This window comes from Thunnus thynnus, chromosome 15, assembly GCF_963924715.1.
Source record: "Thunnus thynnus chromosome 15, fThuThy2.1, whole genome shotgun sequence".
NCBI lineage: Eukaryota > Metazoa > Chordata > Actinopteri > Scombriformes > Scombridae > Thunnus > Thunnus thynnus.
Genome location: NC_089531.1, coordinates 13,145,702 through 13,164,496, shown reverse-complemented (window position 1 = coordinate 13,164,496; position 18,795 = coordinate 13,145,702). Strand labels below are relative to the sequence as shown.

Genomic DNA, 18,795 nt, shown 5'->3' with positions numbered 1-18,795 from the left:
ACAGAGAAGCCTGCATCTACTAGTTCCCTCCCCCACCTTATGTTTGCTAATCATTGATGAAATGGACAAGTTTTTGCTGTCAGGTGCAATGAATTCTAGTTTGGGTCCATAAGTAGGTCTTTCACTTCCTCTTTTTTTTTTTTTTTTTTAGAAAATTTCCTGTTTTCAGCTCCAGTGCACTACAGTGTCTTGCTGATAAAGTGTTATGAATTTGCATTGCATAATCAGATTCTCAACTGGCGGTCCAGATATTGAGAAGAAACACTGCTATTAATCATTGAATTATTAGGAATGTATGCAGGGATAAATAATAAATGAACAAATAAAGTAGGTGGCCTTAACATAAACCAGTAATTTGTTAGGTTGATCGGCCTTGTGAGACTGCATTAATGATACACTGTCATTGTACCCCACACTCCTCTGATTTAACACAATGTTTTCTTCTTAGAACATTAAATTTCCCTTGTTGTTGTTTTTTTTTTACTTCTCTCTGTATATCATATATATTTTTACACTGGCATTTACAGTGCAGATGCTTTGTTGCTGGAATAATCCCCATAAGTCCCTTACTGCAGCATGTGGGCTGCACACTGCTCAACTTAAGCACTGTATATCTACGGTATATGCATGTTGTGTGATATGGTCTTGGCATTCATCTCCGTATATGTTGCCTCAAGGGTTCCCCGTGGAATAGATTTCCTGCATTGTATCTATAACAGAAATCACAGAAGAGAGGAAAAAGAAAAAGAACAAAATAGAGAGAAGGAAAGAGGAAGCAGGCAAAAAGAGAAAGAGAGCAGCGAAGAGATGGGAGGGGATCAATTAAATGAGCCAGGGAGAGAGCCAAAGTGGGAAAGTGAGAAAGAGAGAGATGTGGAACTGTGAAGAAGGAGGGGGAATTGCATGTTATTAGCCATGCTGTGGTGTCACATTACAGCACCACAGAGTTTGTAAAGTGTCGAGATAACTCTCACCTGAGGCCGTATGCCGCTGCCATCACTCACAAGGACAGTCATGCGGCGAGACTAATGCTGCTGCGCGCGCCGTTGCCACTGCATGCATGTGTTTGTGTAACTATGCACGTGTTTGCGTGTCGGCGTGTGTGTGCGTGTTAATCTCTGTCTGGATTGTTGACAAGGTGTGTACGTGTGAATGAATGTAGTGCACATCGAGGGCCCGAACTACAAAGGAGCAGCTCCTGCCTCAGCTGGTCTGTGGGAGTGGAGGAGCGGCTGCTCTGCCCGTGATTAATTCTCCAGTCTACATGGTGTCCAAGGAGTCAAGCATGCACTGTTATTTATCTGCTCCCTGGTTAGTCCCAGGAAGGGCTCCCCCCTTGGTCTCTGGTGACACTGTAGGCTGCACGAGACTACAGTCTTATTGTTGTTCGCTGCTGTCTTATCTGCAGTCTTGTCAGGAAAGACAGAGGGAGCAAAGGAAGAGAAGAAGGAGGAGGAGGAGGAGGGAGGTAAGGGGCAGAGCTTTACCCGGATTGTCTTTCCTCCAGCTTTACAAAGAAAGATTGAAAGTAAAGGAATACTGCCTCATTCCTCAGCTCCAATACCCTTGGTTAATGGAAACTGTCATAAATTTGAATGTAGATTAAAAATTTTTCTCTCACCGTATCGAGTGTCTTGGATGACAACTCGATGAAACTGTATAGCCTATCACACACTCCAGATGTAACACCCTGCTGCATGTCAGGAGTGGTGTATATAGATTTCATACAGACACATTATTGAGATTTACCGGTGTAAGTGGGTGTTTAGGCTGATCTTGCATACAATCCCACCCGTGCCTTCGTGGTGTATTACATGATCTGTGTGTCTCACGTGTACAGTGTGTGTCTTCTGAATGTGTGTGTTTGTTCGAGGGAGACAAAGACAGGGGAGGAGAATCGAAGAGAGACACGCACTAATAGAGAACGGCTGTTTGTTACAGTACATTAGAAAACATTATGGCTGTGGCAGCAGAGTTGCAATGATAAAAGAACAACAACAGCAAAAGACACGCACACTTACACACACATGTACACACCCAGTAATCACTATGTGCAATCACACAGCTAAAGGGTAATTGTACATAGTAGGAAAGTGGCGCAGCTCTCTACAGTATGTGGAGCACGTACTGATACAGGAAAAATGACCTCTACGTTCCATGTTCAGGCTCACCTTTTTTGTCTTTACCCTGCCAACATTATCACCTACCTACTGTAGTAAAGGTGGGCTGTAACTGCTTGTGATTTTACACAGCGAGGCTTAGAGCACCCTGGAAGCTGCTCACAGTAAAAAGGAAAGGATGGAATCACTCCCCCAGCAGGGTAAAACTACAGACCAATCACAGAATTATAGAGCCCTTGGGAGCATGTTTTCTGTTTGTGTTTAAAGAAAAGCAATGTGAGCATCCCTCAGTTTTCTTTCTCCATCTACATGTCTAAAAGATTCTTTTTTTTTTGTTACTTCAAACAATCTCTGAGTCAGTTTTATTATTTTAGATTTTAATGCCAAACCTCTCCCAGTATTCTCCTTCTCTGTCGCTCTCTCTCTACTGTAATAACTAGCCTGATTGTGGTGACGCTGGTAAATGGTGGCCCAGTTTGTCCCCCCTCCTCCTCCCCTGTGCTCTTGCTAGTGAAATTACCAGTTGGTTACTATAGAGACGCGTTTATAAATGCAGTTTATGACTCCCTTCCTGCCCTTTCTCTCACTGCATTTACCTCCTCATTTTCCACACCTATCTTCCCTTCTCCTCTAAAATGATTTTTTTCTTGCTTTGCTTTTTTCTGTCTGTCTCACTGCTTTCCCCTTGATCTGTCCCCTCCATCCAGTTCTTTTGCCTTTTCTCTCTTTTTTCTTATTGTCAAAATTTCTGTTTTGTTAATTTTGCCACAGCCACCGTCAACATGAATTGCTATGCAAGTCTCATTGTGCAGAATTAATACCTAATTTACCCAGCCCATCCCCCCAAGAAAAACTACAGCATAGAGCTGTTTTCTCGAACTCCATGTAAGATGTTTTCTCACCTGCTGGAAATACTCTGGTTTGAGCGAAGGATGGCACCTGAGTATAGCATGCAAGAGGCAAGACATGACACAAAAAGTATGCACAGTCACGTAGCCGGTTTGTATTTTGGTCATAAACAACTGAGTCTCTTGCCGTTCCTTGAATTTGTCTGATGATTTTGGTGTCAGCCCTTACCCTTAGAAGTTCCCAAGTTGAGTTGTCTCTCCAGTTAGACATTTTCGCTTGCGTCTTTGTGTAAATGACCCTTCCTCTTCACTCTCGGATGTTTGTGTTCTTCCGGTTTCGCGCCAGTTGCATGATAGAAACGTCATCAACATGCTCACTTGCTCACTGTGAATTCTCCAGAAAATGACCTGCTGTATTCACACATGGGCTCAAACAGACATTATACAGACTTTGTACTAGGGAGCTAGCAGGGTAAAGTCCGTTTAATGTCTGGTCCAACTGATTCGGATATTTGTGTTCAATGCCAAAAATGACCTATAGTTACGTTTGAGTTACAGACACCATCTAGTGGCTGTAGTAATTATGACCTGGAGAAGTGATGCAGTTCAGATGACGTCGATATAAGGACAAATTTCCTTATTAGGAGGTAGTAGGTTGGGTGGATGGCTAGATAGATGGCAAAAAGTGGACTTAGCTGCAGGAGACCGCTGTTGGCTTCCTGTTTCCAACTGCGAGTCGAGGATAAAAAACTGTAACTAAGATTGTTGTGGTGTTTACTGTTGCCGTGATGACAAAGATTGCCTAACTTTAAGGAAGTAACTATTTCAGTTGTTTCAGCTGTTTCAGTCATTTCAACCCAAATCATGATCTTTTCCTAACCGTAACCTGGTTTTTGTGCCCTAACCTAACCTGACCTTAACTACAATGTTGTCACACCATAAAACATAATTATTTTTAACAGTTATTTGTAACGGTTTAGTGATTTCTGGCGGTAGTCGGCATATTAGAAAATGCACCTATGGGTCGTTCCAGAGTGCATGGACAATTGACCTATATGGTCATTTAATTATGAGGATGTGTTGAATTTACCCCAATACTCAAATGGACTCCATTCAAACAGCTTCCAAATCTTGGTGTTTACCTCTGGGTTCCATCTTTGTCTGGCTTGGTGTGCTAAACTCTTTTTCTCCAATGATAAGTAAGTGGAAGACTCTTTATGATAATGCAGTTGTGTGGGTATGTGCCATATATCATTGTTTGCAAAGCACCCTCTACCTTTGTGACCAGAGAGGTAATGTAAAGGAAATAAAAGCTGTGGGTTGTCTTTGTGCTCCCTCATGAAAGTCTAATGGAGAGCTGATTCATGCTTGTATCTATCCAACAAGACAATGGACATATAGGCGTATTTATACCACTCAAAACAAAGTGCTGCTGAGGCTACAGTTTTACTCCTACTGAGTTCAGGTGTTGAGGGGAGCTAATGCACAACAAAGGGTTATGCTTTATGTAATTATGTAATAACCAACCTACCCCCACTAGCTCTGAGCGAAACACTTAGCTCCAGTTAGAGTTTTCCACAAATTCTAAGTGCTTGTTTAAAAACACATTTACTAGTCTTGTAGTGAGACAGTGAAAGGAAAGCCATAACGTGGTGTATTTCCACAACTTCTCCTGTATACAATACAACAAAAAAGACAATTAATCTAAACTAAACCAAACCGAGAGGATAACATATCTGTTTCTGTGACTGACATTTTGCTTGGCAATAGAGATCGGCTGAGCTCAGGTCATTTTCATAAAATGTCACTCTTCTCTGCAGCCTGGGACTTTGCAACACAGAGAGGATTTGAATGCCTCCCTCGGTTGCCTGTCTGTCCAGCTCTAATGCCACTATCATCCTGACAATATAACAATATGCCAATCTAGCTCAACTCTGTGTAGAAGATGATGCACATTGAGTCTTGTGCCTGGAAGTGTCATATAAGATGTCACCTACACAATGTTAGCTGATATGACTACTGTCTGTATCTCTGGAAAAAAAGAGGAAAAAATTCATTCTACTACATATAACGGTAAGATAGTTTTTGATTTTTAATATAAATTAATGTTATTTTACAAGCCCAGTCTTATCCACTCTAACAATGGGTATTGCTAAATGTGCACTCGCCACATTATAGAGATTTAAGAAAGACATCAGAACCATGTATATCAGCTCGAAGCAATTAAAGCTTTCCAAATGAACATTTTTACATAATTTTACATAAAACAGTTGTTTCTCATTTGTGTGCTCTAGTTTGAATAAATGTGGCTAGCCATCAAAGCAAAATGACTCATGATTGTTCTAATAATTTCCTTAGAAGACATTAACAAAAACACATATTTTCTTGTCTGATACATATAAATTACCAGCAACCCAAAGCCTTACACATGTAAACAAACCGACACACAGAGATGAATATAATGAGCAAGTTTTGTTAGCGGACAAGTTGCCCCAGAAGTAGATCTCAATTCATTTAGCTACCATAGTTGGTCCACAGGGCTAATTTCCAAGGTTTGGGGGATTCCTGAATCTTTAAGTGAAGGTGGCCTTGCAAAATAAGAATGACCTATAGTTAGAGAGGCCAATTATGAGAGTAAAGTTGAAAAAAATAAATGAATTTCCCTTTAATATGTTTCAGAATTGGTTATATGGTGAAACATTATAAATTCCCTTAATTGTATCGACTTTCCTCTCACTAGCCTTTTTTACTTCTAATTCAAGAATTGGATTCTTACGTTTCTCACTGAGCTCACTTGAGCGCATATACCCTTAATCTTTTCCTCATTGTGTTTGTTTTAGAGGTGTGTGTAGCTGAGGGAAACCAATTGTGGTAAAAGCAAACTAGTAAATTCTTCCTCTCCGAAAAACTGGGAATCTTTTCCTCTAATCAAACACAACAGATCTTGTGGCTGCATTGTATTTTGGAGTTGTGAAAAATTGTGCAGTAAGTATCTCCACTTTTCCCTCTCTGGATTTTTCCCTGTGGCTGACGAACATCAAAATGATGAGTGTATAAAAGACACCCTTGATGTTTGATTCTGCAGGGCTATAACCAAAACACATTGATGTTTGCCAAGTTCTGGTGAAATTTCAAATTTTACTAGGGTCACACTTTATTATAGAAGAATATTATATCTCAATGTGATGTTATGCCAGTTATATTTCTCCATTTATCTTGCAAAATAAGAAAAATATACCACCAAACTACATAATGGGCCTGGAATTAGAAGGAAACCCATTCAACGGGGGTCCATAATTCAGTGTGAGATGCATACAAGTACGTGTGTGAGATTGATATATAGTGTATCTCTGATTATGTCTGTGAATCCGCCTGCATCACGTTCCTGATTTTGTTTGCCTTGTCGGTACACCTCCATTCCAAGAAGCCATATTGGCATGGCAGGAAAAAGCCTGTCTAACATCCAGGCTGGTTAGATTATACCGTACAAGACAGCGGGACTCACTGCCATGACATCGATGACACGACGTGTGTCACCCCTCTGCTGTCTCTCTGCCATTTAGCGACGTGGCGCTCTGTGTGGGGCCCTCGCTGTATTTCTTGCCTTCTCCCCTTCTGGGGAATGTGATGAGGTGCAGTAATATATAACAAATGACTTGGTGGCAACTCATCTAATATGATTTGTGTAGGAGCTCATAAAACCTCGCCAAGCGTAACTTTAAAAGAATGAAATGGAAGGGCCGTGTTGATTCGGCTCCCTCTGTCGCATTGCAGGGATCATAAATGCGCTTGGAATCAGGCTGTGGGGATGAGGATTTTCTGTGACTTTCTATCAGCGTTAATGACAACCATATCATTTTGTCGTAAAATGTGTAAGTATACAATGTGTGTCATCCAGCAGCCACTTTGATTACACACCTCTACCTTGGTAACTCTCCTTCGCTCTGTGTCATCCTGGAAGGAAGCAGTGAGGCGTCTGATTCCCCCAATCCCCCCTGCAACGATTCTGGAAATAAATAATAAACACATTTAATTAAAATGAAAATGTGCCGCATTTCTACGTTAATCCTAATTTATTCACCTTAATTGAGCTTCCATTTGCTTTGCCAATGGTTGGCAGAAGTGTTAATAAATAAGCCATTGTCTAGATGCCATGAAGCATTTAGCTGAGCAAATCCTAATATACTGTAGCACTTCACCTGCCTAATCAGCAGAAGGAAAACTCCTCAATGTCATAAACTTCCACATGCAGCACTCACACACACATAAACTCATGCATTCACACACATTTATGCATGCCTAAGCTACACACACACACACACACTGAGGTAATTTTTCTGCAATAATTACATCCTTTTCATTTTGGAGACCCACCCCAACATTAATTATAACAGTATAATGCAATCATAGCAAACTGTGTGTTGTATAATGTGCTGTGATAATATTTCCTCACTTATCATTTATCACTCACTTATCACTCATTTATCTTTTCCCTTGCCCAACATTCGCTTGGTTGGACAATCGATCTATTTGTTCCTGTGTTCCTCACCTCTTTGTGTTGCCTATTAGCGCCATTTGGTAAGAGGATATCTCTCTCTGATGGCAGCCTTTACTCCCTTCCTTGCTCCACATCTTTTCCACCTCGTCTCCCCACTTAACTGTGTTTTTTTTTCCTTTTTCACTAAATGATGAAAAGCTAGCTTTCTTTCTCCTAGGGCTAGAATAATCATTTTTTCCAAAGCAGGGATTTAATTGCAAGTTAAAAGTCCTCCTTCACTGTTCTTGAACTCTGATCCTTTGTCTGTCACCAAACCAGCATGGAAGTAAACTCCCTCTCTCTTTTTCTTTCCATGTCTCGCTTTCTCATTAGCAAAGTTTTCTCTTCATTACCCTAATGTCACAATTTTGTCGCTTTCTTCTTGCTTTCAGAAAATGTAATTGGGCCTTAGCGTGTTGGTCATTGTCTCTGTATCTGCTGCATGTAAAATTACGAAGAGTGAAATTTCACCCAGGGCATATTTTCACCGTCTCTTAACCTCCCTCGTGGCTTCCTCGGACTCCTGTTGGGAGACGATGAATAATTTTGGGAGAGTGGTAAATTCAGAGAGCGTGAAAAATTTCTATCAGACTCTCTCTCTCTCTGCCAACATCACTGCCCCTCCAAATGTTACTCAATCTACTACAGCAAAACACTACACCTCATGCCTTCAAAACAGTGTTTATTCAGAGCATCTGATTAGAGTCCATGCGTTTTTCTAGGGGCGTAGAAGATATCAGGTATATATATATCAAGTGGCTCGGTCCTCTTCCATGTGGCCCTAGGCAAAGCATCTGCACACATCTGCAGAGTGCAGAGTATCCCCCGTTGCCTCGTTATCTTCTCCAGAGCTGCTTAGTGATTTATTTACCTGCTCACCACATGCCGCTCAGGCAAAAAGGACGAGGGGAATAAAGAGGGAGAAAATTGAGAGAAAGAGGGAGGGAGGGAGAGGGACTGGTATAGGACAGGTGATGAGAGACAGAGGAGAGGAGAGAGAAAGGAGTCAATGAGCGAGAAAGGGTGTTCAGGCGATGATAACATGCTGACGATGAGAGGAGCAGGTGGAAAGACACATTCAGTCGTCGTTTACAGACTGACAGAGCCAATTAAGGACCAGGCAAGAGGAGGGAGGAGAAAATGAAAACGACACAACTGAGACATGGTGAACTCATTGCGCCCTGCGCAGCGCTCTTAATTCCAATCAGGAGATTTTATTTGAAAAAAATAAAATGAATCCAAATCCCAAGGATGCCACTTCGGCTTAGTGTGGACCCTGTCATCCATAAGAAGATGTCATCAACAGCTGCAGGTGATGAGAGAAAGAAAGGTATTAGTCAATGGAAAGTGACTGGACTGTCAGCAACTTCACCAATAATAAATGTGTTTGTTTGAAAGTGTAAACATACATAAAATTATACACATAATTACAGTTTAGAGACAATTTCCAATATAAATGGACACTTGGAAAGACACTGAAAGGTAAAATCCATGACCCAAATGTAAACAAGAGTCACCCAAGTAGCAATTCAAGAATGAAACCTGCTGTCACACTTGATCAAGAGTTATTTTAACATGGGGACTGACAGTTTTTTAAGTTATTAGTCTTTTCTGGCGTTGTTAAAGGTTTGTTTACATTTCTGATATTGTAATCACAGATGTAGTACAGTTATTTTCAATGATAATCAGTTGGCAAACAAACAAACTGGTACTCACTCTGTGCAATGAATCTAATCTAAACAGGATATGTTGGTACAAATGGATGTACGGTTTGATGTAAATATAAAAATATCAGCATTATGTCAACTAAAGACTGGTTTCCATTATGCTTTGAGAATGTCATTATGTTTGGTTTTGATCCATGAATTGCTTTGCTTAAATAAATTTCAGTTTGATGTACAACATTCAAACACATCTCTAATGACAAACACGTAACAAGGTTACATTTACCACCCTAACCATCACATCTACAACAAGCAGATGGGTTGGCAGTGAGCACAGGCTTGCCAAGGTCAACCCCGGGGTACTCAGAGATATTGGCGCCTGTGAGGCAGCACTTTTATCCACAGCCAAGACTCACGTTGTTCCCTGGAGCTCTGCCTCTCCTCCCCATGCCACCCCCTCTGTCCCCTCTGGATCTGCAGGCTTAGCTAACTCAACCGTGTAAGCACATCTCCCCCACCGCTGGAACCAGCCTCCGCAGGGGCCCTTGCTTGCTTTGCCACACAGCACGCACCAGGCACGCACCGCCAGTTTCACTGGAAGCCAGACAGACGTTCATGGAGAAATCCCCCCGCAACCACCCTCCTGTGCTCTCAGCCCTTTCCCAACCCAGTGTGGCAGTTTTACCCCAGAGGTTCAGTGCCAGTCATGTCACCGCCAAGCCCTAAATTGTCTGGGGGTCTGAGATCTTGCTACCACATTCCACTGATTCCTGTCTGTTGCAGTTCAGGGGAAAGGCCTTGTTCAGCCCGATCAGGGCTTTAGGAGCTGGAGTGCTAAATGACCCTCTTAATGTCACCGGGGAGAAAAATGGGCAATCTCTCAATTTGGCATGAGTCGGTCCGTGGCAGCAAGGCAAGAACTTGATAGAGTGTGGAGGTTTTAAGCGGCAGGAAACCTGGTGACCTTTCCCTGTTTTCTTGCGCGCTGACTCGATTGCCCTTTTGAAAATGCTAATACCAAATGGTTCTCTACAAAACAGGTCCTCCGAGAAGGCCCTTGGCGTGTCGAATAAAAGGGTGGAAGAAGACCACAAGCAGTGTGTGTTCAGAGGGCACTGTGTCAAGTTTCAGGGTTAAAGATCTGTGTAATGTGAAGCTGGTTGCATTCATTATAGACTGAGGGTTTTTTTTTTAAATGGCAGAGCAACTTTTCGGCAGCATCTAAATAACTTCAAACATCCAATTAACTTTATGCACAAAACAAAACTGAATTGCTCTCTCAAAATTTCAACATCTGAAGGGCCAATTTAGAATTTTATGGAACTGTTATGAAAAAAACATAAGCCTGCATTTTATGATAAAGTCAGTCTTGATTTTCCTCTGAGAAAGTATTTACTTCTCTCCGTGCAGCACCTGCCAGACCTTGCACATGGCACTTAGTTGCTTGGTTTCTTGAGCTCTGCAGAGAACACATACAGAGCAACTTAATTATTTGCGATTTTATTCATTCAACAGGCCACAGAGGTGTGCAAGAGGCGATAGAAAGCATAATTATATTAATGGAAGACTGAGATGCATGCCCTTTGTAACACAAGCACCTCTTAACAGCCAAATCAATAGCACACTACGGCTGTGCCCTCAGCCCAGGAGTGGATCACCTCCATCTCCACTATCGAGCACTGATGATCATAATAAGCTGCTTTGATGTGATTCACATCACCACAAATAATGAGGCATCCTCAATCGAGAGAGCGCTATTACCTTTTCCATCACTCTCTCTCTCTCTCTCTCTCTCTCCCGGCAAAGTTCACCATTAATGCAGCTAAACAAGTTTCTCTTCGAAACCTCTCCAGGGTTTTAAATCCTGTTCATTCATTTACTTTTCTCCCTTTCTCTTTGCCTCTCTTTCAGTTTGAGTGGCATTTTTAGAAGATTAATTAACATTTGGAAAAATCATCACGTCATGAGAAACTCAATCTGGCAGCGCGATGGAGATGAAAATAGAACAATGGAATCTGATGACCGTCTCTGCACAAGTATCGCCCTTGTCCATTATCAGGCTCATCAGAGAGCGCAGAAAAAACAAAGAGGGAGGACATATTCTTCCAAGATGGCCGCCATACATCTGGGTATATTCAGCTTAAAAACAGACGTAGCTCCGCAGAGAGTCCCTTATGAGGCTTGTGTAACACTATATGAGACCACGTCAGCTGAGTGTCACTGAGCTATGAACAAGTAACACTGATTGCTTGGCTCATTACTCCTCCTCACCGGACTACTGGCTAACAATGCTCCTCTGAGGCATTGCACTTGGCCCTTGTACAAGTGCTTACAGCATAGCAGACTATATGGCTTGCTGAAATAGCTCTCTGAGCATCAGCTGATCCCCCTGTGGCTCATACTGACGTTCACACACACACACACACACATACACACAAAAGAGCCAGAGTGTTTGTGAGGGATGCCAGAACGAGAGGATGTAAATAGAAGCAGATATTGCTTTGTGACTCTTCACTCTTTGTGACTCTTGGGAATTCTGTCAGAGGGGTCAGTTTTGACATTTGATCAAGAGAGGAACAAAAGGCGTGACACCCGTTAACATGTGGATGATGTAGTATGGGGGAGGCTATGTGCGCCTTTGGTCGACCTCTCTGTACAGAGAGCAGAAGTGAACATATGAGTTCTGTTCCAGAGGTAAATCACACTGACATTTATAATAAAGCCAATAACAAAACATTCATCCTTGGAGCATAGACTCACTCAACAGTATGTCGTTTTGTTCACTCCATATGTCTAGATAGGGATGGCAATTTCTTTTTTTAATGATCTAATATTGTTGTTAATTAAATAATTATCTTTTTAGGGGCCTTTAATGAACACCATCTTCCATAAGTCTAAAGGTTTGTTCAGACAGAACACAAAGTGAAAGTCTGGTGGCACAATTATATGCAATGTTAATGGAAAGATGCAAGTAGATGCAAATTCGCCCGGGGCAGCACGAATTGATGCAAAGACTAGTCTGCGCAGAATGAAAATGTTTTAACTTGAGCAAAAAATGTACGCATATCCCAGAGCTTTATGAGTCTGCTTCATAAACGTAAAAAGACGAGAGAAGGAGAGAGACTGGAGGGAAATAATGTAAAGAACCAGAGTTTCTGGTGAGTTCTGAGTTCAGTTAGAACGTCGGTGCGTCCGTTGCTAGGTGGCGTATGGCTATACAGCTAACATACTGTTGGTATGTTGGTTGTTTGTGGCGAGTAAACACAAATGGTCCAGCAAATGACACAAGGTGAAAATTGCTCTGCGTTCTGTCTGAACGCACAGTCCGACCATCATGGTTTAAACATCACTAACTCAATAGAAGAGGCAAGTTCATGCCTGACTCAAGGGGATGTGGCTAGTTCAGACATGTCTGTAATAAAAGCAAGACACAGAGGACTAAATGGTGTAGAAGTATTAAGGACAGCAGAGATTATAGCCAAAGGGTTGAAAACACGACCTTTGAAGTGAGCGTTGGTGCATATTATGGATATGGACAAGTTGCAAAAAGTTACAGTAAATTTTAATTGAAGCTATAGTTTTTGCATGATAATTATGCTAATGAAACAAATTAATAGCTGTTTAAATTCACAAATGTTTCAACTTCTAATAGCCAGTGCTGTAGTGGATGCCAAAATATTTGTGGACTGTGGATAGGAAACCCTTTGAACATGTTTCAGACAGAAACCCCCAATGAGAGATTGCATTGAGTTACAGAAGCTAGTGGAACAGAGGCTCGCTCAGAGGTGACGTCAGGATTTCGGCTCTCTGTAACAGGGACTGAGAGGAGCTGAAAAAGTTACATTGTAGCCCAGCCACTGACCACCTGTCCGTTCTTCCACTCCCTCTGTTACGCAGACACAAGCATTTACACACACACACACACACACACACACAAATCCGAATCAGCCACATGCCAGGCAATTATTCAAACAGCTAATTAGGTCAGTCAGCTCCTTCGGCCTTCCAGGCGGAGGGTTGTGCAAGATGGTCAGGCCTGACATAGTGACCTCATGACGGCTTTCCTGGGCATCACTGGCTAGGATTGGTCCAAAGCCAAGAGATGAGTGACCCAAGCGTCAGTTGGACTCATGATTGAAATCCTGAGCATCAAGTACAGGCCTTCTGGGCTTCCTGCCATGTGTCACAGTGATACTGTACTCTACAGATATAAGACAACCAGGAGTAAAGTCCTAACAGTTGGACAGGGTTTCATTTTTCACCCGACAGACAATCCCTCGAATAAACGGCTGATCTCATTTTTAGATGAACAGAGACCACGCTCAGACATTTGTGCAAGAATTTACTCAGACCTTGATTATTTTATATTTGCAAATAATTCTTAGCTTTTACTTGAACCTGCATAAAATATCAGATGGAGTTTTGGATGTCATTTTGGCACAATATGACAATGAAAAAGACTACTCAATTACAAAAAAATAAAGCACAAATTCTTCTTTAGAGTCCACAAGAAAGAGGTTTTTGTGCCCTTAGTTGGATGTTTGAGCTTCACTGTGCAGAATGATGTGCAGAGTTTGACACTTAATTCATCCACCGAAGAGGAAAGTTTATGTATGTTCATCCTAAATCTGAGTTTAATACGTGTTACCACATGCATGATTTGTGATATCACAACAAGTTTGGAGCCAATTGTGGTCCAGTATGCAACTTATACAAGTGTGATGTATGGAAACATGAAACCACATCCACTGAAAATGGAGGAGGAGGAAGACGTCATTTTAAGGATTTTAACGGGTTCATTGAACCTTTTTTGTGGAAAGAAACATATTAGACACAAATTATTATTCAAAGCAGACTATTTTTAAAACATGTCTGAAGGGGATCTTTAAGTTTTTGAATTGTGTCAGGGCAGCTGTCATCCTGAAACTCCAAGTACATTCAAATACAATCTAGGACAGTGGTTACCAAACTTTTTAGCTTGTGGCCAATTAAAATGAAGCAGTATCTCTTTGTGAACCTTTGTCACTGATTCCATAACTCTATATGAAGATCTAAAGGTAAATCAACACCTATTTTAGGGAGGCACTGGCTCACAGGTTGTCGTAAGCCTTACAACTCCAATGCAATCTTTATAAAAAAATATATAGCTTTGCCTTTTTCAAGATCTGACTTTTCTTATCAGGACAAGTATGTGGTTTTCCTCCCCCTTACCTAGCATATGTCTAGGCCCCAATGTCTCCCCACCTGTTGCCAAATGTCTATTATGTATACTGCACACAGCAGGCTATATATGGCAAGTTATTTTTCCAGAAACCCAGAAACATATACCCCATACTGTAATAATACTAAACCTGTCCCAGGTTTACTGTGTGTCAACTGGTGCATGGTAATTTGATTAAACACAACTTTATTCAGGAATATGCTCCATGAGAGCACAATATAATCTCTTTGTAACTTCAAGACCGTTGTCATTAATCGTTGTCTGCTCAGTCAACCCTCCGCATATAAATAAAACTTCAGTCAAAAAGAAATAAAATAACAAAGCCCAAATCCTGATAAAAGATTGTAATTAATCAAATTATGTTCAGCTAATTGACATGCATGTAGTATAGTTTGACAGGATGCTGTTATAATAATTATGTGAAATAATGGAGGCTGAGCCTGCAGTAACTTGTTGCATGCAAACCATTTGGTGAATATACCAGTCTACAGCACTGGTTATGAGTAACAGCCTATAATAAGCTACTATAAATGACACTGCATTTTGGTCCGTGCCTGACAATACATAAATAATCAAACCATTAGTTAGCAGCTAGATGCATGTTGATCCTACTGTGTCATCATTCTCCATAATCAGCTTGTCCTCCTCCTCCTCATCTCATTCAAAATCTGTGAACTGTCCCCATTCTCTATTTGAAGCCATAATCCCAGGGCTGTGGGGGTTTTTTTTTCTCTCTCCTTCTCCCTAGAAAGCACACACAGGGAAAGGTTGATGTCCACACCAGGCCTTGCTCTGGTAGTGATTGTGACATTTCTCCTTCTCCCTCAGGGCTTTCGCTGCTCCCCCTCCTCTGTACACCCCCTCTCATCCAAAATGCTCCAATTCCTTGGGAGCAATATCTTCTGCTCGCAGAGAAAAAGGTCACATGCTCCATTATTTCAAAGCGAACTTTCGACCTAACATTTACAGAGGAGGCAGAAAATAGCTGTCGATGTGAGGACGCAGCAGGTTTATAGTATGGCTGTATATTTTTGGATGAAGAAAAGATGGATAGGTGAGTGGAGGCAGCACGTAAGGATTATCATTGTTTGACAACACAGGGCTAATTCTCTATATAGAGACAACGGATAACAAGGCTGAGAGGGCTAAGTAGTGACACATTTATCTGAATGTTCCTGGTTCATGTACAGTACAAGCTATTATGGCATATTGCAAGTCATTTCTATGCTAATAATAACTGTTCTTGTGCGCTATGGAGCCTGTACATGCAGGATACAGCCAACCCCTGAGGCTGTTATGGCAATGACTAACATTGCCTTTTGACTCTGATTCACTCTGCCAGTCAGTTCCCTCTGCCACTGCAGTTCCTACCTCCATAGCTTCTCATTAGAGCTGTGGGCAAGCACAGTGATGAGATGCAAAGTGAAGTTTTTGCCATTCAGAGTGTGTCATTAACTTAGCAGAGTGACAATGAGAGGGAAGTTGTGTTTACTGATGATGCCCTCCTTCCAGCCAGTTACTGATCATTAACGGGTTTCAGGGACACTACTTTTACTTACCGACAGACAGCAATGAGGATGGATAGAGAGAGAAAGAGGAAGACAGGGTGAGGAGAGAAACAATCCTTTATGAATACATTCAGATGCTTACTTAATTGCTTCCTCAATCGATGCTCGTCCCGTGGTCAGTCGAGGCTGCTGATTTGAGACTGGTTATTGACCAGCTGTTGTTTGAAAAACAATCCTCCGAGCTTCACTAAGAGCAGACTCAAGTGAGGGGGAAAAGAAAACCTTTTAACCAAATAGAGAATAGAGTACAATAAACATCACCCCGTCTTCCTGATTTTCTCAGCACTTTTTTTTTTTTCTCCAAAGTCTTGTAGGTCTCAGCATGCTATCAGGTTTGTCAATACTTGTTTGTGCTTGTACCTGGAAGATGTGATTGCACAAAGCTTATGTAGGCATTTTTAATGCTTGGTGTTCTATAATGACACGTATCGCCTAATTTCCGAGACGCAGTGAACAAAACTTGTCTTGGCAACAAGATTTCCCATTACTTTTATTGATTTGTAGTCAATCATGAAGAAGCAGGGAGATTTTTCCTCATCTATTTGTCTATCTCACATCAGTCGCATCAATATACCATTAATATCCTTTAGTTATTAATTAATGAACCCATATTAATTAGCCAGTCTGGACTGTGGTGGCAGTGATTGTATATTACTTTTACTACAGTTTAAACCATATTTTAACAGGTTAGTTCGCTGACTTACACCCGTTTCCATCAGTAATGCAGTATGAAAATGTTGGCTCAATATTTTCAAAGCTTTATGATTTCTTTTGTGAAATCTTGTGAACTCTCCAATTATCTCTTTCTCTGTCTCTCTCTCAATGTAATATTTACCTATAATAGACAAAAATGCAAAACCAAGTGATGGCTTCAATTTCCTCTGTTTTTTGTGTTGGGAAAGCATCATCTGATTGGTTGTCCATCGTCTGCAGCATCTCAACACAAGTGATAGACCCTCCACTACTACAGCTGTTTAAAAATGTTTTCTTAACAGTCTTGGATTCTCGAGGTGAAACATGAATGTCCTGTACTGTTCAGTTTCGGCTTCCTGAACGTTCTGTGCGGTGGAAAACATTCTCCCTCCCTGTAGCAGTCATGCTAATAACTCTCTCCTCTTTTTGTTTGCTCATCAGACACATGCTGCTATGCTCTTGTTTTCTCCCTCCTCTCCTCAATATTTCATGCCATTGAAAGTGCATCTATTCTCAGCCCATCCTAGCCCATGCCCTACCCCCCTCCTGACTGTCAAAACATAATTTTCTATCATTCGACACCCCTCCACCTTCTTAACCCTTTTTGCGCCTCATGGTCTTCTGGGTAGAGGCTAACATGTGCATTAAGCTGACCTAAGGTGTACCAAAGAAGCTTTAGTTTACCCATCGAGCCACATTTAGCTTTGATTAAGGGTTTACAGTGAGCCTAAAGGAAATGTTTGCTCATGAGTGAGCCTACATTATCATTTTAAAAACAACTGACACGGAGTACCTAATAGTTTGAATGAAATTAAATGACATAGGATACATGATGTCATCTAATTTCATTCGATTGTCACAAAATCTGATTAAGGTATTTACTTTATTATGGAGAAATACTAAGTATTCCAGCTAAAGCATCATGGAATTTTAACACCAAATATGGAGGAGAGTTCATTATGCAATGTTCTTTGCTTATATTATTGCAAAACATAACTCCATATCTTTTCTCCAATTAACACACAACACTTAATGAATTTTTTTTCATATCATACATATAATTACTGTGTCTAATCTTTCTTCATAATCATACACTGTCACGGTTGTGCTGGCAAGCGGACCCAAACGCAGAGACAACAGGCAGGCAACAGGAACTGAAGAAAATAATTATTTATTTACCAGACGCTGGTTACTGGCAGACGAAGACAAAAACAGAACTGGCTGACTTGAGACACGAGGAGCAAAAAAATAACAGCTGCAAACACCCGGATATGTTGACCAGGAACTGACAGACAGGTATAAATACACAAGGAACTAATGACAGAACGAGACACAGCTGGAGTTGGGCAGGCACTGGAAAAGGAGGGAAACACAAAGATTGGTTAACAATGAAGAAAAGGAGGGTGTGGCAAGCAACAAACAGGGCAAGGCCAACAAGACAAAACACAGGTGTGCAGGGGAAAACATGCAATGAGTAGGACTAGAGCAACACATGAGAAACACAAGGTTACAAACTGTTGAGAATAAAAATCAAAGCAAGACAGAAATAAAACTAGTTTATCATACCCAGGATACCTGTTCATTAGCTGGCTTCACTGAGCCTAACTTTGGCCATGCAGATAACCAGTACTACGAAGCTGGCATGATGCAAAGTACCTGTGGAAAACTTGTTTTAGTGACAGCAAAAAGTCATATCCAACAAAGTGAAATGTAAACAATAGATTGTAACAGAATAAGAAGATGTAGATTAAAAGTGGGCTAAGGCTTAAAATACATGTAGGAATTATTATATATGACTTAAGTATTTTTTCTATTTAGTTGGATGATGGAGAAACCATTCTGAATATGTCACATAAAAAACTTTAAAGTAATGCCAGACTGTTTCTGCTACCGAAGCAAAGAGTGGAAAAGTAGTTAATGACTGATGAAGTCTATCTGACCGAGATGTTGTATTTATAATTATGGGAGCTGATTAACAGTGTGTGGATTATTGTTCTAATAAAAGACAAGCTTTAGTTTTTATTTCCAATTATCATCACACAGGTGTCTCATGATATTCTGAGCTGCAGTGATTGAATCAGAGTGTAAAATCATCCACATTGTCGGCTACCACTCTGTTGATAAAATACATTTTGCACAATTAA

The 18,795-nt window shown here is 41.1% G+C and overlaps 1 long non-coding RNA gene across 1 annotated transcript; it reads right to left on the bottom strand.

Annotated features, from left to right (window-relative positions):
* Window positions 1-1,672: 1,672 nt before the first annotated feature.
* LOC137198756 (uncharacterized) lies at window positions 1,673-17,982 on the bottom strand. Its single transcript, XR_010931674.1, has 3 exons — window positions 17,831-17,982; window positions 16,041-16,180; window positions 1,673-8,811 (listed from the first exon to the last, which is right to left on the bottom strand). It is a non-coding gene; the product is annotated as an uncharacterized lncRNA (long non-coding RNA).
* Window positions 17,983-18,795: the final 813 nt, after the last annotated feature.